Source organism: Pygocentrus nattereri, chromosome 17, assembly GCF_015220715.1.
Source record: "Pygocentrus nattereri isolate fPygNat1 chromosome 17, fPygNat1.pri, whole genome shotgun sequence".
Lineage (NCBI taxonomy): Eukaryota > Metazoa > Chordata > Actinopteri > Characiformes > Serrasalmidae > Pygocentrus > Pygocentrus nattereri.
In genome coordinates, this window is record NC_051227.1 from 5478361 (window position 1) to 5500890 (window position 22530).

At 41.6% G+C, this 22530-nt stretch overlaps 1 protein-coding gene across 1 annotated transcript in view; it reads left to right on the plus strand.

Moving 5' to 3' along the window:
• The window catches only part of LOC108411127 (E3 ubiquitin-protein ligase RNF186), a 3841-nt gene extending 1914 nt beyond the window's left edge, over positions 1-1927 (plus strand). Inside the window, exon 1 of the mRNA XM_017682530.2 lies at positions 1-1927. This exon is cut by the window's left edge and continues 1914 nt beyond it. The gene's annotated coding sequence lies outside the window, so the exon portion shown is untranslated.
• Positions 1928-22530: the final 20603 nt, after the last annotated feature.

A 22530-nucleotide genomic window follows, 5' to 3' on the forward strand; every position in this document is an offset into this window, starting at 1 on the left:
CTTGAAGAACCATCTTTCTGAAGTGCGCAATGCTAGCTTTAGCGGATCTCTAGCTTTGGTTTGTTGTTAGCGCTATTAGTGCGAGTGGCCAGACCTTTCAGCTGATGTTATTCCGATAAAAACGTTTATTAGTCTTACGATAGCCTCAAAGTAACTTGGATGAACGAAGACTTGTTATTTTTTCCATAGACTTTTTAAAATAAAAACAGTCCCGTTATACGAACAAAGCGTGTCGGGCAGCAGACGTCTGGTTCCCATCACCACCACTGTAAATAAATCCGATTCAGTAAGCTTCTTGTCGTGGAAGCCACTCTGACGGACTTTGTTCACATCCCGACGGTTTGGAATATCGTCTGAATTCCCCTTTAATAGCTGTGGTTTTACTGCACGTGTGCACGGTTAAATCACTACTGCTCAACCTTTTACAGTGTTTTTCCGACACTTCCACGTGTTCGTGCGCCTCCTGCACTGTGGGCTGTTTTTTTTGAGACTGTAACTGTTCCCTGACGCCGCTGATTGGTGGGCGTAGTGATAGCTTTACTCTGACGGCACTTTCGGTGCCACCCCACCCCACCCGCCATCAGCGCTATGCAGATCCGCGGCGCTAACGAGCCGCTTCACCGCCGACAATCTTCGCATAACCATCCGTGCTTTTCGTGCTGTTCCGTGTAAAGCGTTAATCATATAGGCACCGATAAATATAAAAGCCAGTGGTCTCCAAAATTGCCCCCCCCCCCCCCAATGTGGAGTTCAGAGCTCCCAAAGCTAAAGTGGGCTCCAGTTCAAACTCGCTGTTGTACCAAAACTTCGTACGTCCGAAGTGCTAACGTTACAGAGGAAAACCGGTTTTAACTCTGATGTGAACTATTGTGATGACACTTTATATCATTTTGGGCCTTCTTCTGTGGGTCCGTCAATCATGATATGTTTGGCAGCTGGTGTTTTAAAAAATGGTATAAAAAATAAAACGTTAAAGTTACGACGTTTTGATATCGCAGCGACACACCTGGGGGCCGGATTCATGAAGCGAAGCCCTCAGAAATTCAGGCTCCAGTGAAAACGCGAACGTGGCTAACAATAAATGAAAGCTGCCAGTTAGCCTGATAAACTAAAGATGCTAACCTGCGGACTTTAGTTTGTTTTAGTTTTAGTTTTAGCATTTCCTCATCTCCTCTTCTGTCAGATTTAAGAGCGAGGGCTTAAATGTTTTTAGCTTCACGCTAGTCTTAGACTGAAAGCTTACGCCTGTAAAGCTGAAAAATGGACACTGGAGAGTGAATAGAGTGAATAGAGCAGAGAATGTGTGTTTCACGCACGCTTCAGTGGATCTCCAGCTTTTAGTCAGTATTAGCATGAATGGTCAGACTTTTAAGCTAATGCTATCATTCAGAGCTTAAAAGCTAGTGCTGTTCTTGATAAGATATGCTCTTTAATCTTTTATTCGTCCTACAGTAGCCTCGCCGTAGCTTTGATTGACTATCTTAAGAAAATATTCAAGAATTTGAGAACAGCTTATTAGCATATCTGTGTTGGTCTAATAAGGCTAAGTCTAAGTTAGCCGGCTCGCTAATTAAGATACCTGGATTCTAGCAAATAAGGAACTCTGCGTTTAGTTTGGGTGACTTATGGAAAGCTTTGGTGAATCTGGTTCCAGATTCGTGTTTATATCCCACTATTTTCTTCTCATGAAGTCTGACAGGTCTGTGTGGATGTGTGCACTGTGCCGCCTTCCATGTTCTCCTATAGAGTTCTCTATAAGTGTGATGTATGAGTGGATTAAGCGGGGCTGTTTTGCAGTTCCAGGGCGACGCTGATAAACCTGTGTTAATACTTTGGACAGATAATCAGTGACTCTGACGTTCAAATGGCACCATTTGTTGCTAAGCTGGCCAACTGGTCAATAAATCAATCGCAGTTGTCAGTCTGAGCCAGTGGTCACCAACAATGTGTTTGAAACCCCACAGTACTTGCTGTGCGCTTGGTTGTAGAATCAGTATTGCACTAATACGCACTCTAATATGCTTTTCTAAGTAGCAGAATAGGGTTCTATTACTTGCAACAATCACAGAACCCATTTGGTGCTTTTACATTTTAAAAAATATTCTTTAAAAAACATTTATAGAATCAAACGGTTCTTTGAGTGTTTACCTGAGATCCCAAGGACACAAAAAGATTGGGCCAAAAGATCGGTGATGAAAAATAAACAGATTTTTGGGGCAGTTAGCAAGCTAGCAAACTCGCTAAACAAAAACAACAAAGCACAAAAGTGAACATAATTATATCAGATAGTCATATAATCATGAGCAAAGTGCCGTTTGAGGTAAAAACTGTAGGTAACTAGTGTGTTGGGTTGCAGTTTGGTGGCTGGAGTGGTCAGCAGTGCTTAGCAGTAAGTAGCTAACCTAACCTAGCACTTAGCACGCTGGCTAACACCTAAAATAAACCTTATAAAGGTAGCTCTGCCAACTGCTACAGTCCTCTGACTGACTGCATATGATGCAGTCTATCATGTTTGCTTGCTGAAATTAGCGATTAGCACTTTCCTAACTACGAATGCACTTTTGAACGGATTTACTTTCTTTTGCTAATTTCAGTGACGAAAAGCTAGTACAGCTAAGCCAACTGCGTACAGCACATAGCTTCCTCGTTATTTGCTAATAATAGTCACATTCCTCATAAACACCATCGTCACTGACATTTTAGCTAATCGGACCTGTTTAAGGATTTAAAATTGACCAAATATTGGCTTTATTATTGAATTACTTTAGAGAAAAACAGTGCTGTTAGCTTAGCATGTTGGCCGTGGCAACTTAATGCATTTTACAAGGTGATTAGCAAACTAGGTAAAAGTAGCATATCGCTGTTGTTGGATCAAAAACTTGTATCTCCAAAATGGTAACTTTACAGGAGAAGGAAAAAACCTACTTTACTTTTAATGCAAGTCAATGGAACCAGAATTTTTTCCATGTAATTTTGGGCCGTTTCTTTTGATCCATTCATCATGAAATTTACACACCATGTATAGGGTGAGGGGTAATTTCAAATTATGTCAAAAACTGAAAAATGTCAAAAATGGAGATACAAGGTTTTGTCCCGACAGCAGCGATACGCTAATTGCTTCTTTGTGGACCAGAAGAGATCTGTGGAGTTGCATACAGAGCCCAAGTCTTCAAACATTAAGGCATCATGGGTTATATTTTTACATTTATGGCATTTGGCAGACACTCTGATCATTTTTACACGGGTAGGCCAAGGTGGTGTTAGGAGTCTTGCCCAAGGACTCTTATTGGTATATTGTAGGGTGCTTACCCTGGTGGGGGATTGAACCCCAGTTTACAGTGTAGACGGCAGAGGTGTTACCCACTACACTATCCAACCACGACCACAACCATCTTGACCTGTTGTGTACATGGTTTGTGCACTATTACCGCTGTTTCTGAACAAAACTGCGAAATCTGCTACGTTTAGAACACAAAGTCGGGATCCCAAAGAAGTGCGCACTGTATAGTAGTAGGTTGTGGTTTCGGACGCTGAAGAGGTGCAGTTTTGGCCACTATTCCTTTCAGAGTTCGGTTTGAATACCAATCAGCAAATCTACCTATTCAATCACTTCAGAAGCACCTTAGCTGGATTGGTTAGGCCTGAATTGAGCTCTGCAGGCTGGTAGGTCTCCAGGAGGAGGGTTGGTGACCACTGGCCTAAATAAATGTGCTTAATTAAAAGCCAGACACGGCCGATAAATTATTCACAAACGCTGTTAGGCAGGACGTTTCAAGACAGAGCTACTGCTATAGGTTCTGGGTCCAGGGTCTAATGTTCTGAAGTGTGTAAAACCTCGTTGCCTGAGGTGTTAACATTGGAAAATGATTAACTGAGGTGATGATTTCTCTCTCTCCGGTCACAATCGGGCCTAAAATAGAGGCTTTGTTGGGGCAGAATGTTCAAACCAGCAAAAGTCAGGGCCTCTTCAGGAGTTTAGTGATATCATTTTCTTTAATCCTCCGCTGATAGAACATTTTATTTCAGCCCATTGTAACTGACGCTTACAGGTATAGCAGTCCATTATTCCTAGATAGCAAAATTATATGTCCATATCGCTGTATTTTATATCAAAATATAGCTTGTAAATTCATATTGTGGGGCAGCTTCTTGAGCACAGGACTGAATATTGGACTCTAGATGGCGCTCATTGAAATATCGGTTCTGTGCCTTTTTCCCTGTTATAGTCGTTCATTAATTTATTGTGTTGCCTTTTATTTATTGAGCTGCAGAGTTCCAACCTAAAGTCTTAGCAAAATGGGTTCTGTATGGTACTAAAAAATGGTTCTTTGGCTTGTAACAGTAGTGGAACCGTTTTCGGTTTGTCAGTTCGGCCATCATCCAGGCCCAGAGGACGGCTGCATGCCATCAGTACATTCTCCATCAATCTAAAGAACCCTTTCACGATGCAAAGAAGCCTTTTATCATGCAAAGGGTTCTTTGACCCTTCCTGGGTCTACATAGAACCATTTTCTTGACTAAATGGGGGCAGTCAATGGCTGGAGGTTAGGGAGCCAGCCTTGTGACCAGAAGGTCGCCGGTTCGATCTGCTGAGCTGACAGAATGTGACTGAAGAGTCCTTGAGCAAGACACCTAACCCCCAACTGCGCCCCGGGCGCTGCAGATAGGGCTGCCGACCGCTCCGGGCAAGTGTGCTCACTGCCCCCTAGTGTGTGTGTGTGTCTGTGTTCACTAGTGTGTATGTAGTGTTTCACTGCACGGATGGGTTATACTGCGGAGGTGAAATTTCACTGTTGTGGGATTAAGGGTCACTTGAAGAACCATGTTTTTTAGATATTGTGTCAAAATGTGATATCAGGGTATAGGCCTGCTGTTTTGGTTGTTTGCAATTGACACAGGGTAAGAAGTCCATTCCAGTTGTTTGGGTTGGTGTGTACACATTTCGTAGCAATCGTTACATTCAGTGAGTGGAAAGTGCGCTGGCTTGAGTCTCACATGGGACGTTGAAGGACGGTGACGTCTCCTCGCCTGGGCCAGAGGACGCTGAGGCCTCTTGGGCTTTATGTAACTTCTGTCAGGGAGATTTTACCCCATGATTTTTAAAAGCATAACTCATGTTTCCATACTAGGGGCATGAGTGGACCTGTGCTGGGACTCGTTGGGTCTCCATATAAAAACATCATCTGTGCTTCACATTTCATGACAAATGGACCAGTTAAAGGATCCAAAATGATCCATCCATCCATCCATCCATTATCTAAGCCGCTTCTCCATCAGGGTCGTGGGGGGATCCAAAATGATTTGGAATTAAATCAGATTTCATAATTGTTATAAAATGACCCTTTTTGGAGATTGTTGCAACAGTTACTATTTATTTATATTTGTTTTTATTTATATTTATCATCACCGTCATAACAAGAACAAAATAATTGCCACCATAACCATCTCCAAAATGCTATTTTTTGAGAAGAAGGTTGCTTACACTATTAATGAGAAAACAACAGCTACGTAGCTTTACTGTAAAGCTGAGGGAAAGTCCAGAAGACTGTTGACTGCTGGGAGTCATATATTTAGACATTTGTACTCAGAAACCATGCAACTGTCATGCCTTTAGGTAGCTAACACAGCTAGCATAACTAACGTGGCTGACTTATCGTGTTCTAGTTGACTGAAAGCTTCCACTGCCCATACCAATACTGAAGCTAACATAGCTAACTTGGCTGATTAGCGCTAGCTAACTTGGCTGCCAAGTGACATCGATCCACTCTTCCTACCAGTACTGAAGCTAATGTAACTATCTTGGCTAACAAATTTGATGTAGCCCACCAGCCTTGATTCCTGCCCATACTTAAGCTAGCATAGCTAACCTGCCAGATTAGTGATGCTGATCTATGGCTAGCTTCCACTCTCCATACCAAGACTGATGCTAACATTGCTGACTTGGCAGAGTAAAATTGTTGATTTAGCATGCTGTTAGCTGTTACTGCCTATACCAATACTGAAGCTAACATAGCTAACTTAACCAAATAGCGCTGGCTAACTTGTCTGCCAAATGATGTTGATCTACTGCTATTTACTCATCTCGACAGTACTGAAGCTAATATAACTATCTTGGCTAACAAATTTGATGTAGCCCACCAGCCTTGATTCCTGCCCATACTTAAGCTAGCATAGCTAACCTGGCAGACTAGCAATGTTGATCTACTGTTAGCTTCCGCTCTCCATACCAAGACTGAGGCTAACATTGCTGACTTAGTATTGATCTAGCATGTTGTTAGCTGTTACTGCCTATACCAATACTAAAGCTAACACAGTTAGCTTGGCCGACTAGCGATGTTGATCTACTGTTAGCATCCACTCTTCTTACCAGTACTAAAATAATTGGTAAGAAGCTGTCTGGCTAACAGTTTCGACCTGGCCTACCAACTTGAACCCATGCCAATACTGAAACTAACATAATCCTGCTGGGAAAACAGCTCAGTCCAGCCAGTCCATGCTGGTCTATGATGGTTTAGCTGGTCATCTAGCACGGTTTTGCTGGTTGACCAGCATACCTGTATCTGAAACACAACCTTAGCTGGTTTTGTTGCTGACCAGCTATGCTGGTTTTTCTAGCAGGGCTAGCTAACTTCGCTGACCAAGCTGTTAGCGTCCACTGTTGGTACCAGTACTGAATCTAATTTGACTCATTAGCAGTGTTGATACACTGTTAGCTTCCATTCTCTTTACCAACGCTGAAGCTAACACTGCAGACCTGGCTGCCTGGTGGGGATCTAGCGTGTTGTTAGCGTCCACTGCCCACACCAACGCTAACCTTGGCAACCGCAGCTAGCAAGACTGAAAGCTTTCAAATGTTGAACTTATTTTTGGACACATTTGGCAAAAAAGACATGTCCGTTATCACTGGCTGTGCAGGGATGATGGGAGTGGACTAACTTGGTTCATAAGTTGCCTTTGAATGGACCAAGAAAAAATTTGGAAAGATCTAAAATGAGCCTTTTATAGTCAAAAAAAAAAACAGTCATTCCAGTTAGCTGAAAGAGATTTCCAGCAGTAGAACATTTTTATTTTTTAATTTCTTGTGTTACGAAGGCAGCAGGCCAACAGTGTCTTATATTTCCTTGTTCTCATTCCAGTATCCCGTAGAAAGCTGTTTGAATTTCCAAAATGAAGCAATAATTTTCAATTTTGTGCCCCTTTAAGGGAAAAATGGTCTGACGAGAGAAACTAAAGAGAGAGAGAGAAATCACAAGTGACATTTAAAAAAAAAAAGGCATTTAAATCTCACAAAAACACAAATGCTTGGATTTATATATATATCATATTGAATTTATCACCCATGTATTATGAATAATTTCACACGGTGGCGCTACTGAGCGCTACTTTTTTCCTTTTTTCTTTTCATCTCAGAAGTTGTCCGGCCTAAAGTCCCCACATTGTGTAAAGTTTCACACACATATGATGCATAATGACCACACGACACTCACTGAACCCGCGCACCATCACTAGAACCTTAATGTTCATCTGACCAACTTCATATAGAGCCGGTTATAGGCTTGCACACGTATCCCCCTATATACTATACTCTGCCTTACTATCTACTCCTTAGAGGTTAGACTGTGTGTGTTTTTACTCTTGACCCGGTCATCATTGTGAAACATGTCTGACGTGTATTTGCACATTGAAATGGTTTGTTCTGTTTATATACATGAACACACGTTTCAGTAGATGATTAAAAAAATGACTGAAGAAATGTTCATGGTGGTTGTTTATTCGGGAAAAAACAGGAGGACCATGAACTTGTGGCCTCTATTAATGTTACTTAGCAGGTTTTTGATCAACGTTTGGTTTATTGAATTAAACCCAAACTCAGAACACACTGATAAACCACTAATCAAATAAATAACAGGTCTATTATACATTTCGCTGCTGTTGGAACAAAACCTTATATCTCTATTTTTGTCATTTTTTAGTTTTTGACATAATTTGAAAATCCCTGTAGCTCTTTACGTTGTGCATGAATTTTATGATTAATGGACTAATAGAAATGGCTCAGAATGACTTGGAAAAAATTCTGGTTCCACTGATTCACATTAAAAGGAAAGTATGTTTTTTCCTTCTCATGTAAAGTTACCATTTTAGAGATACGAGCTTTTGTTCTGACAGCAGACATATACATGACATTAAATCAAAGTTTTTGTTCTTGGCGCCCTCTACTGGAGCCAGTCTGAATAATTATGCTGTGATACTGCCCTGCTGTGTTTGTTCAGCATTCATCTAAGCTTTATCAAGCTTTACATTTAACTTTGGCCCCGCCTTGATGGAACGATTGACAGATGGAAGTTTATGAAAATCAAAATGCATTTTTAAAATTACCACACATTTTCCATCTGAATTTTCCTCTCTTTCTGGCTTGTTCTCTTTGTTAATAGCAATTTTGGATGCATTATTAAAGAGTGCAGATTTATACAAGGTGATTTTAATCATCATTCTGACACCAATGTTGCAAAAACACATGAAGCATAAATATGCACCTGGGCAAATACATTTTAATTTAAATAAGGCTACTCCTAGAGCATCTAATTCTCAGTGTAAATTATTGTCTGTACCAGTATAACAAATAGCAAAGTAAATTGCAGTTCTGAATTAGAATCTTCCTAAATTTGATGTCCAATTGTTCATAACTGAGAAATATAAATACAAACATACAAATTTGACATTACATTTTACTTTTGCTACTGATATGCTTGCATATGTAATCTGGTTTATGCAGGTCTTGTGCTAGTTTAGCTGGTCACCCAGCATGGTCATACTGGTTGACCAGCATACTAGCATCAAAACACAACATATGCTGATTTATGCTAGTTTTTCTAGCAGGAAATGTATTCTAAATATATTCTAAATGTATGAATAGTAGAAATGTACTGAATTTGTTACCTTTTCTATGTATTAAAATGGAATATGTTGCTGGATGCGTTTAGGGCGGTGTATTCAGTCTTCAGCCATCACTACTTTTTCAAAATATTCTGCCTCAAACTGACTGTGGCTGTTACTTGTTTTCTAATAGCAGCATGTTGTTGCTAGGTTACAACAGGATAGTGATTTTCAAAGTTTTTACAATCCTGAACCCCCTCAGACATTTTAATTTCTACTGCTGACCTCCTGACGTGTATATATATATATATATTTTTTACTTGTGTAGTTTGTGTTTATTTGCTGAGAAAAGTGAAATATTTGAATAGACAAAATGTATAGAATATTAATTATATATATATATATATATATATATATATATATATATATATATATATATATATGTGTGTGTGTGTGTGTGTGTGTGTGTGTGTGTGTGTGTGTGTTTGTTTAACCATTTCCAAGCCTCTCCTCGAGGAAGCCCAGTATTATATGTAGTTAAAAAGCAGCTCCTGGTTTGACCAATCAGTGCTTCAGTAAATTGAGCTCATGATGTCATTGATGATATTAACGAGTCTCTGTGGCGGCTGTGAAGGTGTCAAGGAAAAATATGGACCCAAGTAATTCTTGTTACTTGTTCTTGTTTTTATGTTTATAATTATGAATGTGACTTTATTCTAATGTATATTGTGATAAACGCACTGCTGAGGTAAACGTTTAAACATTTGCTTAGGTGCCTAAAACTTTTGCACAGTACTGTATGTACTATATGTACACACACTGATCAGGCATAGCATAACCACCTCCTTGTTTCTACACTCATTGTCCATTTTATCAGCTCCACTTACCCTATAGTTTCACTTTGTAGTTCTACAGTTACAGACTGTAGTCCATCTCTTTCCCTGATACTTTGTTACCCTGTTCTTCAGTGGTCAGGACCCCCATGGACCCTCACAGAGCAGGTACTATTTGGATGGTGGGTCATTCTCAGCACTGCAATAACACTGACATGGTGGTGGTGTGTTAATGTATGTTACGCTGGTCTGAGTGGATCAGACACAGCAGTGCTGCTGGAGTTTTTAAACTGAGAGTAGTCCACCAACCAAAAATATCCAGCCAACAGCGTCCTGTGGGCAGCATCCTGTGACCACTGATGAAGGACTAGAGGACGACCAACACAAACTGTGCAGCAGCAGATGAGCTGTCGTCTCTGACTTTACATCTACAAGGTGGGCCGACAAAGTAGGAGTGTCTAATAGCGTGGGTGGACACAGCACTATCTAGAATTCCAAGCACTATAGAAGTGCTCGTCCCCATCGCCACATATAAAGGGCAAGTGACATATTTTAAAGGTAAAAACATGTTTTTCTGCTATTGTAACTACAATAACCTATACCTAATGGCAGTCAGGCTACCTCTGGCGAGCACATAGAGGGCTGTGCGGCCCTCCAAAGAAATGCCACCCCACACCATTACTGACCCACTGCCAAACCGGTCATGCTGAAGGATGTTGCAGGCAGCAGATCGCTCTCCACGGCGTCTCCAGACTCTGTCACGTCTGTCACATGTGCTCAGTGTGAACCTGCTTTCATCTTTGAAGAGCACAGGGCACCAGTGGTGAATTTGCCAATCCTGGTGTTCTCTGGCAAATGCCAAGCGTCCTGCACGGTGTTGGGCTGTGAGCACAACCCCCATCTGTGGACGTCGGGCCCTCATACCATCCTCATGGAGTTGGTTTCTAACTGTTTGTGCAGACACATGCACATTTGTGGCCTGCTGGAGGTCATTTTGCAGGGCTCTGGCAGTGCTCCTCCTGTTCCTCCTTGCACAAAGGCAGAGGTAGTGGTCCTGCTGCTGGGTTGTTGCCCTCCTACGGCCTCCTCCATGTCTCCTGGTGTACTGGCCTGTCTCCTGGTAGCGACTCCAGCCTCTAGAGTCTAGACACTACGCTGACAGACACAGCAAACCTTCTTGCCACAGCTCGCATTGATGTGCCATCCTGGATGAGCTGCACTACCTGAGCCACTTGTGTGGGTTGTAGAGTCCGTCTCCTGCTACCACGAGTGTGAAAGCACCACCAGCATTCAAAAGTGACCAAAACATCAGCCAGAAAGCAGAAAGGTACTGAGAAGTGGTCTGTGGTCCCCACCTGCAGAACCACTCCTTTATTGAGTGTGTCTTGCTAATTGCCAATAATTTCCACCTGTTGTCTGTTCCATTTGCACAACAGCTGTGAAATTGATTGTCAGTGTTGCTTCCTAAGTGGACAGTTTGATTTCACAGAAGTTTGATTTACTTGGAGTTATATTGTGTTGTTTAAGTGTTCCCATACATAATGAAAGTTAAGTCAAGGAGTCATGTCACGGGTGTTACTGCGTAACAAAAAATGAAATAAAAATCACACTGATGACATCACTTTTTTTTTTACTTGCTTTCTGAGGATCTATGAAGAAAAGCTCATGGTGAGTCCACTGTGTCTTTTAGTTATCAGAAATGTTCTCATTCAGCTCATGATTTCATATGAAGCTTGACAACATGACTGACAACATGTGGTTTGATGCTCTGCAGCAGTTATTTTGAAAAATGCATTTTTCATTAAAAATGTCTCTGGTCTTACCTTTCTTACGTATAACACCAATGACACTCGGTAACACCAGTGACCCCAATGGATAGATGGAAAAGTGGACGTTTCTGTAGAAAGACCCAAAAACAGATAGTGACAAAATGAACACAGTAGCTGCTGTGTTCATTTGATGAATTTGGCTTCTTATTTGCCAACATCATGTTCAAATATCCATTCCACCTTAAATGGTACTGCAGTTACATTCTTCTGCCGGTGCACCATGAAGGTTAATGGTGAATCATTTAACATGGAAAGTCAATGTCGAATAGGAAGCTGGTGAAAGTGGAGCGAACTGAAGAACTATGACTGCAGTGATGATTTTCTCACTACATGACTCAGATTTTCCCCCTCGACCCTCATTACATGAAACAGGACGGCTGTAAGATGTGCTAAACATTAGTCAGCTGTAATCGTTTGTCAGGCTATCTGATTTTACCTGGTGTAATTATGAATTTTCATCAAATCACTAGAATCTGTAACAACTTAAAAATGGGGAAATTCTGTCACCAGCTTGGAGCTGTTGATGAATCGACTCCAACATTTCCAAGGCAGGAGTCAAGAGTCGGAGTCGACTCCAGAAACCCTGGAGTCAGGCATCACTATTTTAGTCATAATTCTATTAAGATTAGCAAAATAATAGTGTAAGAGCCAGTTAAGGGTTAGTTCATTTGTTGTAATGATTTAGTTAAATGGTTAAAATATGGTAAAGATAATTTAATAAGAATTCATGGTAATTGTATTTTCTAAAATGCATAATTTGGTAATGTGGATATTTTAAAGAATTTGTTTATTTATTTATTTTTTGCTGCTTGTGCGTTAAGGTCATATGGCAGCTAGAGACGTGGGAAGCAACACAGTTTTTTGACCGAGCCATATCGAGTCCGATGTACTGTTTATTTTGTGTCTACAAGTAAACTTTTAAAGGAAGATTCGGGCTCACTCGCGTTTTTCAAATACTGGTTGTTAAACGGACAGCAAATGGTGGTACAAAAGAATTCACAAGGGAAACGGTGTGCCATATCATAAGTCAAAAAACTAGCTTAACGGAGCCTCGCTGGATTACCTGAATAACGCGGTTCAAGCAAAAAAGGAGCTCGCCCTGAGAAGTCAATAACAAACGGGTAATTCTCTGAAGCGTTCTCCAGGAAAAGGTATCGAAAAGCTTTCTTTATCTTTAAACATTGTGAAGAAAGGACGCGATACGCATGCATGAATATGGTTCACACGTTTGGACGAAAACGAAGGTAGTTCGAGGTAGCGAGCTGAGCCTCTGCCCTGTGAGAATCTATCTCTGCCCTGTGAGAACAGACACGTGAATAGCAAGATTGGATTCGGTCAATGTGGAGTTTTTTTTTATTTCGGAAAGGTTGTTTGCACTCGGTTCGTGAAGAAAGGCAACTTTGAAGTAAGTGCTTTAAACTTTGTGCACGCAACGTGAGAATTAACTCTGCGATTTTTTAAGATGGCTGACGAAGAGGAAATGAGACGTGACGAGGATAGAGTAGAGCAGGGAAGATCACACAGGCTAACTGAGAAGGGTTTACAGGAGAGATTGCAAAGGCTCATAGCATCGAGGAGACGAACTTTGGGAACTATAACAAGACAAATGAAAGAGATAGAGGCAATGAAGAGTGAAGCTCAAAATGTAAAAAATGTGAAAGATATGATGGAAAGTGATTTTGCACGGTCTCTAAATGAGTTCAAAGGTCTCAACAATGAAGTTGGCAATCTGTTGTCTGAAGATGAAAAAATGCTTGACCATGATAATTGGTTTGAATCTAAAATGGCATTAATCAAAGACTTTATGAAAACGACTAAAAGATGGGTTGCAGATGAGCACGAATCCACAGTGAAGGAAACCATGCAGCTAGAAGAACATAATGTGATAGATGAACAACAAGAGGCTGTTTTACCAAGTGACAGTGTTTCACAGTCCACAGTGCTGCAGAGGAACGTTCATGTGGATCTAATGTAAGTGGCGCATCAAGTACTTCATGTGTATCGTCCACACGTGCAAAACAGGAAGCAGAACATGCAGCACTGCTGGAACGTGCTGCTGCACTGAAGAAAAAGCAAGAGCTTGAATTTGAAGCAGCTAGGATTAAGCAGCAGTTTGAGTTAGAAGCAGCTAGAATTAAAGCTGAAAAAGAAGGGTTGGAGTTGGAGACTGCATTAGCAGAAAGCCAAGCAAAACTAAAAGTGCTTAAAGAATTTGAGAGGTCTGAAGATGGTTCGAGTAGTTATGCGTCAGTGCGGAAATCACTAAGTGGGAAAGTGAAGAAGGAAATAAATGGCATGATGCTACCGCAACAAGCTAATGTGAATGTTCGTGTACCAGTTCAAGTGCAGCACTCACAAATACCACAAAGGCCACAACCAGTCTCCAATCAAAGTCATATAGCTCAGAATAACAAAGGTGATGACATCTTGACAGTCATGCAAAAGCAGAATGTAATTACTGAGCTACTTGTAAAGCAACAGCAGCTTTCTCAGCTACCGACAAAGGACATATCTGTTTTCAAGGGTGACGCGCTCCATTACAAATCCTTCATAAGGGCATTTGAGCATGCGATTGAACATAAGACAGACAATGATCAAGATAAATTGTACTTCTTAGAACAGTACACAGATGGTGAGCCTCAAGAGCTTGTTCGCAGCTGTGCTCACATGACACCTGTCAAAGGTTATCGCAAGGCAAAGCGGCTACTTCATGAGCATTATGGGAATGAGCTTCGGATTGCCGGCGCGTATATTGATAAAGCACTCAAATGGCCGCAGGTGAAGTTAGATGATGGGAAAGCGTTAAATGCTTACGCAATGTTTTTAATTGGATGTTGTAACTCTATGGAGGACATTGAACTTTTAGAAGAGATGGATAATCCTACCAACCTACGGACAGTGTTGTCCAAACTGCCTTACAAAATGAAAGAACGTTGGCGCACCGAAGCTTTCGAGCTCAAAGAGCGAAGAGGTAGAAGAGCAAGGTTTGCTGATTTGGTGAACTTCATAGACCGCCAAGCTAAGATAGCTATGGATCCCCTTTTTGGTAATATTTCAGACAGCCGCCCAACCACAATTGGAAAGATGGACCAAAGGGAAAAGCAGCTGGCAAGAAAAGAGGTTCGTGGAAGCAGTTTCGCTACCAATGTTGCTGCTGAAAGCAAAGCACCTCAAGAAACACATGTCAAGCCTGCTAATGTGAGTAAAACAGTGAATGCCTTTGATAAACCATGTTTGTACTGCCAGCGGTCTCATACCCTTGCTTCATGCAGTAAGATCAAAGGTCAGCCACATAAAGAGCGAGTGGAATTTCTGAAATCAAAGGGCTTATGTTTTGGATGCTTGGTTCCTGGACATCTCAGCAAATTCTGCAAAAGAAAATTAGAGTGCCAAGAATGTGCATTAAAGCACCCTGACATTCTGCACAAAGAGAAAGATGAAGGTTCTATCTCACCAGAAAAGAAAGTTGGTGCTCAAGGTAAAGAATTGTCCTGTGCTGAAGTTCCCATCACACAAGAGTCCTGTGGCCTTACGGGGGCTGGAGAAGCTGAATGTGTGCTGTCAATAGTACCAATAAAGATCAAGTCAAAGAATAGTGACAAGCATATAGAAACATATGCTTTTCTGGACCCAGGAAGCACAGCAACATTCTGTACAGAAAACCTCCGAACCAGGAGAACGAAAGCTCATGAACAGTTTTGTGATATCAGACCTGGAAGTGTGCGGGCTGAAAGACACTAAGTTCATTGAGTTACCCAAGGTGTTTACTCATAGCAGCATACCTGTTCATGCTGGGAACATACCCAAACAGTCAGATATCCAGAAGTGGCCTTACCTTCAGGAAGTGAGCTTGCCAGAGATAGAAGCTGATGTAGGACTACTTATTGGAGCAAACTGTTCAAGAGCAATGGAGCCCTGGCACATCATTAATGGTCAAGCTGGAGGTCCTTATGCTGTGAAGACAGCCATTGGCTGGGTTGTGAACGGGCCTATAAGGAAGGATCCGAACGAGACAGAGAATGAACCACATTTCTCAGTCAACAGAATCTCTCTGATGGAGATTGAGAAGCTATTGGTTCAACAGTACTATATTGATTTTCCAGAGCGCAATTATGACGACAAGGAAGAAATGTCTTGGGAAGACAAACAATTTTTGCAGTCAGTGGAGAAGACAACAGTTTTTGAGAACGGACATTATAGCATCGGATTGCCACTCAGGAATGAGAAGCTCCAAATGCCTAATAACCGTTGTGTGGCGGAACAGCGTATAGCATGTTTGCTCAGGAAGTTTAAGAGGAATCCCGAGTTCTTTGAAGATTACAAGGATTTCATTGAAACCATCATTGACAAGGGCTATGCTGTCCAAGTTCCAACACATCAACTGAACAGAGATGACAACAGGGTGTTTTATATACCACATCATGGCATCTATCACCCGAAGAAACAAAAGTTGCGGGTGGTATTTGACTGCACATCCTCATTCCAAGATAGGTGTCTGAATAGTGAGTTGCTCCAGGGGCCTGACCTGACAAATACATTGGTTGGTGTTCTTCTGAGGTTTCGTGAGGAGTCAGTAGCAGTAACGGCAGACATAGAGTCAATGTTCTACCAAGTTAAGGTGCCAGAATATGATTCAGACCTACTCCGTTTTCTTTGGTGGCCCAAAGGTAGATTGGATGAGCCATTGAAGGAGTTCCGGATGACCGTGCACCTCTTTGGAGCCACTTCTTCACCAAATGTAGCGTCATACGCGCTGAGAAGAACTGCAGAGGATCACAAAGACGTTGCATCTCCAGACGCTGTTCAGACGGTCCTGTGCAATTTCTATGTAGATGACTGCCTGAGAAGTGTAGCTACAGATGATGATGCAGTGATCTTAGTCAATGATCTTCGAGCTTTGTGCAACAGTGGAGGGTTCAACTTAACAAAATGGATGAGCAATAGCAGAAAGGTGTTATTATCAATCCCTAAAGAGCACAGAGCCAGTGAAGTGAAAGACCTGGATTTACAACACGATACTCTGCCAGTAGAAAGAACGCTCGGTATACAGTGGGACACAGAAATGGATACTTTCACCTACAGCATGAAGCTGCCAGACAAACTGATGACCAGAAGAGGCATTTTGTCAATCATCAATTCCATCTACGACCCTCTTGGCTTTCTGGCCCCAGTCGTATTGACTGCTAAACTTTTGTTGACAGATCTCTGTAAAGAACAACTTGGTTGGGATGAGAACATTGATGGAAAGCATGCTGAAGATTGGAAGAGATGGACGAAAGATGTTACTCACCTCACCAATTTCCATGTGAGTAGATGTTTAAAGCCCACCAAGTTTGGACGCACTACTTCAGCACGATTGCATCATTTTTCGGATGCCTCGGAGTATGCATATGGCACTGTGTCTTATCTGCTGCTAGAGAATGAACAAGGCAAGAAACACTGTGCTTTCCTTATAGGGAAGTCGAGTGGCTCCACTCAAAAGAGTCACAATCCCTAGGCTTGAGTTGACAGCAGCAGTTGTCGCAGTAAAGGTCGACAAGATGTTGCAGCAAGAACTTCAAGTTCCACTGCAACAGTCTGTCTTTTGGACAGACAGCACTACGGTGCTCAGATATATCTGCAGTGAAACTGCTCGTTTCAAAACGTTTGTTGCGAACAGAATTTCCTTGATCCGAGAAGCAACCAAGCCATCTCAATGGAAGTATGTCAGAACAAACGAAAACCCCGCAGATCAAGCCAGCAGAGGCTTGACTGTAAAGAGCTTGATGCAAGGAGGAACATGGATAAGTGGACCAGATTTTCTGCCGAATGAAGATGATTGGCCGGAACAGCCTGTGAGAAGGAAGGAAAGCTTTGACAAGGACCCGGAGGTCAAAAACTCAGTCGCTGTTAATACAGTCAAAGTTGAGGAAAATATGGAACCAATGAACCAGCTGATCAGCTACTACTCAGATTGGAATAAGCTTAAACGAGCAGTGGCTTGGATTGTAAAGGTAAAGGATGCTCTGTGGAAACGTAAGGAAGATCTTAAAGAGGCATTAAGAACGATCAAACAAGCTGAAAAGGACCCTGGAAAGCAAAATTTAAAGTTAGAGCAACATAGGAAGAAATTTAAAGCTACTTCAGAAAGGACATCACTTACCTTGGATGATCTGGACACTGCTGAATCAGAAATAATACAGTTTAGTCAAAGACAGCATTTTGGAGAAGAAGTCAAAGTCCTGCAGAAAGGCAAACAGCTTAATCGCAACAGTGCGCTGTGTAAACTGGATCCGATTTTTCAAGATGGCACATTAAGGGTTGGTGGAAGACTTAACAAATCTGCTATGCCAGAAAATGCCAAACATCCAGCAATTCTTTCTAAACACAGCAAGGTTGCCACATTGATCATGAGAGACATACATCAAAGAACAGGCCACTGTGGACGCAATTATGTGTTGGCACAACTGAGATGCAAATATTGGATTCCACAAGCCAATTCCGCAATTAGGAAGATCATCAATAAATGCACAGTGTGCCGTAGGATGACAGGAAAAGTTGGTGAGCAAAGGATGGCTAACCTACTTGAAGATCGCCTTCTCCCAGACCAACCTCCTTTCACAAACGCCGGTGTTGATTACTTCGGCCCGTTTGAGGTTAAACGGGGATGGGGTACAGTTAAGAGATATGGGGTGATGTTCACTTGCCTCTCTCTCAGAGCCGTGCACATCGAAGTTGCTGACAGCCTTGATACAGACTCCTGCATTAACGCAATTCGCCGGTTTATATGTAGGAGAGGTCAAGTCACCATCATAAGGTCAGACAATGGCACAAATTTTGCAGCGGCTGAAAAAGAGCTAAGGGACGCCATCCAACAGTTGGATAATGACAAAATAGAAAGAGCCTTGCAACCAAAGGGAATAAAGTGGATATTTAACAGCCCAGCTGCCTCCCATCAGGGCGGAGTTTGGGAAAGACAAATCCGCAGCGCGCGAAGAATCCTTAATTCCCCAATGAAAGAGCAAGCAGTGAACGATGAGTGTCTTCATACAATAATGTGTGAAGTCGAAAATATCATCAATGGCAGGCCACTCACGAGTGTCTCAGATGATGCAAACGACGTTGAGCCTTTAACTCCCAATCACTTATTGCTTCTGAAGTCTCAGCCAGTTATGCCACCAGGCATCTTCTGCAAAGATGACACATATGCAAGAAGAAGATGGAAGCAAGTTCAATATCTTGCAGATTTATTCTGGTCTAGATGGACACGTGAATATCTTCCACTTCTTCAGGAGCGCCAGAAATGGCTGAAACCCAGACGAAACTTCATGATGGGAGATGTTGTGCTTTTAGTGAACAGTTCCTCCCCTCGCAACTCCTGGGTCATGGGGAAGATAGTTGAAACGTTGCCAGACTCCAGCGGAACGGTGCGGAGAGTGACCAGGACCAGCACTTTGGAAAGGCCTGTAAATAAACTGTGCCTGCTGAAAGAAGTGACGTTAGAAGATTAACAAGGAAAGACAAGTTCATCTTTAAGGACATTTGAAGTTTAAGTAATTTGGCTCTTAAGGTTTTAAGTTCATAATCGCTTAGTTCTCCTGCCTAACCAATTAGGGGCCTGGTATGTAAGAGCCAGTTAAGGGTTAGTTCATTTGTTGTAATGATTTAGTTAAATGGTTAAAATATGGTAAAGATAATTTAATAAGAATTCATGGTAATTGTATTTTCTAAAATGCATAATTTGGTAATGTGGATATTTTAAAGAATTTGTTTATTTATTTATTTTTTTGCTGCTTGTGCGTTAAGGTCATATGGCAGCTAGAGACGTGGGAAGCAACACAGTTTTTTGACCGAGCCATATCGAGTCCGATGTGCTGTTTATTTTGTGTCTAGAAGTAAACTTTTAAAGGAAGATTCGGGCTCACTCGCGTTTTTCAAATACTGGTTGTTAAACGGACAGCAAATGGTGGTACAAAAGAATTCACAAGGGAAACGGAGTGCCATATCAAATAGTGTTAACAAATTTTTATCCTGTTTTCAGCTAAGTGAAAAACAGCAGATTTTGTTCCTCTTTACAAATTCTACTCTCTACTGAACACTGACTGTGTTTCCATCGAAGATTTCTCCCAATCTAATTGAATACACTCTACTCAATGATCTGATGGAGAATTTTATATGCCCACTACAAAAAATCAGATCCAAAATTATGTGCATGTGTAGAGAAACGCTTAGCATAGACGTTACCATGACAATCTGCATCACATGAGTCCAGTCAGACTGAGATGAGCAGCAGTGAGCAGTGCTTGTGTTTTTATTGCTTTAAAATGACGTCAGACTCAGGAAAACGTCCTTCACATGTCCTTATTAAAGAAGGCAGAGAGGAAGACATCGTGTTCTCAGACACATAAGCTGGACGTCCGTCCCACCGCCGTCTTTTAAAGATCAGAGCATGAACTTCGTCTCCTCTGCAGACCAGTTTCTGCTCCACCATGTTGAACAGTATACACTCTCTGTGCTATGATACGACGCACATGCAGAACTTAAACTTAGACTTAAACTTTCTGATAGGGAATGTAATCAGATACAGGCATTTACATGGTTATTATTCTTCCACTTAACAGATAATTTTCAGGATTACCCACCTTGCTCAATCGGATAGAAACTGTATTCTGAATGGCCTCATCAGATTAGACTATTCAGATACATTATTCTGTTCCGATTGAGCTATTAGTCAGATTATCAACAGATTATCAGGCTGCAGGGTAAACATGGCTACTGTTCAAATCTCTAGTTACGATAATGTTACTCTAATCCACATACAGCACAGCGTGTAACAAAAAAATACTGTAATATTCTGATTGATTTAGGTGCTACATGGTGTGAAGGTAGCTGCCATCAAGGTGGTAACCAATCAGGTCTGATGCTGCACTAATCAGCGTATCAGAGGCGACTTAAATTTCTATGTGTGGATGTGGAAAACATTTAAAAGCTCCTAAATAAATCAGAGAATTGCAGTATTTTCTGTTAAACACTGTTCTGTATATGGATTACAATAACATTGCCGTAATTAAAGGTTGTAACAGTGTTCAGTGGAGAGTAGGAATAGTAGACGGAACAAAGCGTGCAATGTTTTTCACACACAAAAAAGAAAATAGAAGACAACATTCCATTTTTCCACTGTAAAACTGTATTTACTAATGGAGGTAACCTGTCAGTTACACTATTATTTTGTTAATCTTTATAGAATTATGACCAGATTAGTATAAGGATGCCCGACTTTCTGGAGTCCACTCTGACTCTTGACTCCTGCCGTTGGAATTCTTCTTCTTCTTTCGGCTGCTCCCTTTAGGGGTCGCCACAGCAGATCATCTGCATCCATCTTGCCCTATCCATTGCCTCCTCTACTTTCACACCAACCATCTCCATGTCCACCTTCACTACATCCATAAACCTTCTCTGAGGTCTACATCTTCTCCTTCTACCCGGCAGCTCCATCTGGACCAACTGCCTTTCCAATCTTCATCCTTTTTAAAGCTGCCCTCACTTCCACCTTAACAATTCTCTGCACTTCCTGATCCACTATCTCTCCCCCCGTTGTCCTCCTCTCTCTCTCATTTTCCTCATTCATTAGTTCTTCAAAGTACTCCTTCCATCTACTCAACACTCTGTTCACTCACTAGTACATTTCCTTCTCTATCCTTTATCAGCCTAACCTGCTGTACATCCTTTCCAGCTCTATCTCTCTGTTTAGCCAAACAATACAAGTCCTTTACTCCTTCTTTACTGTCCAGCCTCTCATACAGCTCATCATAGGCCTGGGTGTAATGGGGAAAAAATCACTAGGAAAATTAAGATAGCCTGATAAACAATTACAGCTGACTAATGTTTAATGCATCTTACAGTCGCCCTGTTTCATTAATGGGTGTCGAGGGAAAAATCTGAGTCATGCAGTGAAAAAATATCACTGCAGTCATAGTTCTTCAGTTCTTTGAAAAGGAACTGGTGGGATGTTTTCTTGTTCCTCTTTTCCTAGGGATGATGTCAGCTCCACTTTTGCCAGTTTCCTATTCAACTTTGACTTTCACCCTTAAATGATTCACCATTAAGCTTCGTGGTGTTTCGGCAGAAGAATGTAATTGCAGTGCCATTTGAGGTGGAATGGAAATTTGGATAAAAAACTGGTGAGTAAGAAGCCAAATTCATCTGTGTTGTTTAAAGCTGGTAGTTAAACTCACAGTAAAACGGTCTGTCCTGCTTTACACACTCCTCCATCAGAAAGCCCCTCAAGTTGATTACGATGAAAACACAGAGTCGTAGAGTCAGTGGTGAGAATTTCGACTCTCAGTCTCATTTGTTGGCCAAAAGTCAACGCGGCCCCCAGACACATTGGGGTTTGGCTGTTCGATTAAGGCAAAAATCATAATCATGATTATTTTGATTAATGTTGAGATCACGATTATTTAACATGATTAGTCACAGACTTCATGCATTTATTGGATTAAAACATATATTTCTAATGGTGGATTTCCTTAATAGGTGCTGCCCTGGATTTATAACAAAAGACAAAACCAGAGCATCACCATGAAACAGAATGCAGCACAGTAATCGTTTTATCTCAATTATCATGGTTTCAGAATTATTGGTGTAAGGACCCAGCTTGCAGCACCAGCCGCCAGCAGAGAGCGACTTGAGCAAGGCACCAGGGAACTCCAATTCCCAGAAGCCCTTGGGTGGATTAGGCCCAACCTGCCACACCTGAGGTCTCCTCTACTGTGGCAAACAGCAGCCCTTTGTCACACCTTTGTAGAGGGGTGACCGATAAGGTACTTAGCCCAGGTGGGTATTTATACAAAAAGAAAAGGAAAGAAAAGAGGGCTGGAAAAAAAAAAAGAGCAATTGCCCCAAAACTCCTTAAAAACCTAAGAAGGCTTGAACAAGAAACGGCTCCAAGCCCTACAAAATGTTTATTACAAAAAGAACAAACAAACCAAACAAAAAGTTGACCTTCCTCTCAG